The following is a 3,626-nucleotide window of genomic DNA, read 5'->3' on the forward strand; positions in this document are numbered from 1 at the left end:
AGGAAGGAAGGAAGGAAGGAAGGAAGGAAGGAAGGAAGGAAGGAAGGAAGGAAGGAAGGAAGGAAGGAAGGAAGGAAGAATCTATGGGTATAAAATTACATCAACATAATTTAAGTGAAACTAATTTCAGGGTCCAAGTATTGACTTCAAAGAAGAGAATAAATTTAACACTATCTATACTAAGTATATCTTTCATTTCATTGATATAGAGAACTCTCAGACGAAGAAATCCATATTTTCCAATACAAGTCAGCACAATCTCTGTCATTTATAGTCTTAGAGAGTTGTATAGAAAAATTGGGAGTTTAATAGACTTTTCTAGTTTAATTGGCTTCACACAGCCAGGGTGTGTTAAAAAGGAGGTTTTGAACCCAGGTCTTCATGACTTTGAGTTCAGGTTTCTATTTAATGAAGTAATTGTCTCTGGTCAATAGAAGTGAATTATGAAATTGCAAAATACCTAAATAAATCATAGATAATGAATCAGTGTTAATCAATGTCAACAATGTTAAATATATAATTTCTTAATTCCTAAAGGAAAAATGAACTGAAATATAAAAAGACATAGATTTCCAAAGTAAAAATAGTGTATGGTTTTAGTGTTCCTTTTTCAAGAGTGGGAAAAAGTCAAATAGAATGATAAACAGCAGAGAATAATAGTACTAAACAAACTGTGATTAATTTTAAAGCTAAGAGATTTGTGCTGTCTCCTGAATGATATACTATTAAAGAAAATATATATTTCTCAGCATAATACCTTTACCATCAAAAAATGGCAGTCTTAAGAATAGGAAAATGTAAAAAAACCCATTATTGTTAAATAAACATATTCTTTACAGAATTTATTGAAATAGAAATAGTAATCAATACAGGGAGCACAAAGAAATGACACAGACCTAAAAATAGGACAAAATGCATAAATCATAGAGAAGGATAAACAAATTAAAAAGAAAGATAAAAAAATTTTAAATATTGACAATTATATAGGAACAAGCACATTTCTGGAATGTAGCCAGCATATACCACAGAAGAAACATGTACAACTCAAAAAACATACACCAAAAAATAGAAAAGGATATGATGGATGAATGGGGGCATTTTTTTTCAATAGGAGACTAACAACAAATTCAAAATAAGCTCAGGAGAGGAAATCTTGAAAAATAGAGATGAAATATATACATTATGAAACAAAAAATCTTTATCTGAAAAAGCAAGATTCCAAATTAACACTTTGAAAATGCAAGCAAAACTAAGAAACTTTTAGTCAACTTAATTTTTAAAAGTCAGTAAAATCAAATTAACCATTTTTAAATGAACAAGGTAAGTCACAACAGAAGAAATAAATATGCATTTCCAAACAAAATATAAAAGTTATATTGTTTGCTAGCAAATTTTAAAAGATAAATGTATAGAAAAAATTTATAACATAACAAAAATAACAGGAGACCAAAGAAATCTTAATTCAATCTCTGAAAATGAGCTATTTTTAAAAGAACAAAGAGGTACAGAAGAGTGGTCCAGATGAATTTACAGGAAGAGTTTATTAAATATCAAGAAAGTTAATATTTATACTATACAAATTATTCTTAATAATTTACAAATAAAAGTATACCAAACACCTTTTATGAAATAAATATTATCTTTATTTGCTGATAATATGAAAGTTTACCTTAAAAAACTAGAGAATCAACAAAGAAATTAATTGAAACAATTTATTAACAAATATATCATTAGAGCATATTGGGAAGTAAGAATCAGAATTAGTGGGATCCAGTAGGCCAGTATTCAATAAAATTAAAGCCATAAATTATAGAAGATAATTCCCTTTTTGACAAGAAGTTCTGAAAAAATAAAAAGCAGTCTGACAAACTATTCTTTGATCAATATCTTCCATCTTCCCTCAACAAATTAAAAATGAATATTTGACCTGAATATAAAAGACCAGATTTTTTAATGATAAAAATTACATCAAATACTTTCACAGGTATGAATAAAAACTCAAAAAGGGATTAGATACGATTGCATAAAATAAAATATCATTTAAATTACATGAAGTGGAAAAAGTTTTGCATGAACAATAATAATGCAACTTGTATAAGAAAGGAAGTGACCAACTGCAATCAGAGATATGGAATATCGCTGATAAGGGATTGATTTCCAAGATATTTGGATAATTAAATGAAATATAAAAGTCATTATCTAATAGTGGAATGACTAAAAGGTAAAAGCAAATGGTTCTCAATATCAAAATTTCTAACAATTATATGAAAGAATGCTCTAAATCATTCATAATACGATAAATGCAAATCAATAAATATTAATGTTTCCCTTCACACCAAAAATAAAAAGCTTACAAAAGTTATCAAAAATTGGGATAGTAGATCTTGAAGTGACTGTGGAAATAGGAACATACTAATTCATTGTTGGTGAGGCTATGAATGTTATAACTATTCTTGAAAGCAAATTGGAGTTATGGGAAAGAATTAATAGAATATCCATAAACTTTCAGATATTTCACTTCTAGACATTATTCACCACTGTCAAAAGAGAAGGCTAGTGACTAAAATAAATTTCTCATTTCATGTACACCAATGTATGTATAGCAGCACTCTGAAATAGCAAAAAATCTGTAAACAAAGAAGATTATGGAACTGGAGAATTGCAAAACAAATTGTGGCACATGAAATATGAAAAGACATGAATTGATGAAAATGGAAACAATCAGAATGAAGAAAATAATATATACAGTGAATACTATTATATAAATGGGAAGAAAAAAGAATCAAAGAATCAAAACTGGATAACAGAGAATTATAACAAACAAGTTTGGCCCCAAAGAAGAGATATAAATAGACACTTCTTCCTGCTTTTGTACAAAGGTGTGGCTATAATACCAGAGTTTTTGTCAGTATACTCTTTGTTCTTGAATTTAATTTTCTTCCTTTTTGAAAATTCTTTAAAATACAAAATGGTTTTCTGTGAGGGAATAGGAAAAATGATCTTTTGTGTTTAGTTGTATGTGTTTATATGATTTGTACTTATGATTTTGTCAGCATAAAATACCTCTCAGAACAGAAATTTCCTCCACTGATTCAAATCAACTCCTTTGTAACCTGTAGTGTTAAGTGTAGTTTGTATTGTCTGTGACCAAGTGGTTGAGCTGTCTAGTTTTACAAAGCAAGTATCACTTATTATTCTGCTACCTTTCAACAGTTACATAACCTCAATTAAATCTGATCATATAACATTTTAATTAATTATTCAAAATATGTTTTCTTGAGTGTGAAACTTTTTAAAAAATCCTTACCTTCCATCTTAGAATCAATATTGTATGTTGGTTCCAAGCCAGAAGAGTGGTAAGGGCTAGGCAATTGTGGGGGGGGGGGGGAGGGAGGGTAAGTGATTTGCCAAGGATCTGAGGCCAGCTTTGAACCCAAGACTTCTCATCTCTGTGCCTGACTCTCAATCCACTGAGTCACCTAGCTGACCCCAAAACATTGGTTTTTAAAATCATCCTTTCACTTTTGTTAAAAAATTGTATTTTATATTTCCCCCCTTTTTTTAGCATAGTCATTGTACAATATATGCATTTCCCAATACACCCACCAAATTAATTTCTCAATGTA

This window comes from Gracilinanus agilis, chromosome 6, assembly GCF_016433145.1.
Source record: "Gracilinanus agilis isolate LMUSP501 chromosome 6, AgileGrace, whole genome shotgun sequence".
Lineage (NCBI taxonomy): Eukaryota > Metazoa > Chordata > Mammalia > Didelphimorphia > Didelphidae > Gracilinanus > Gracilinanus agilis.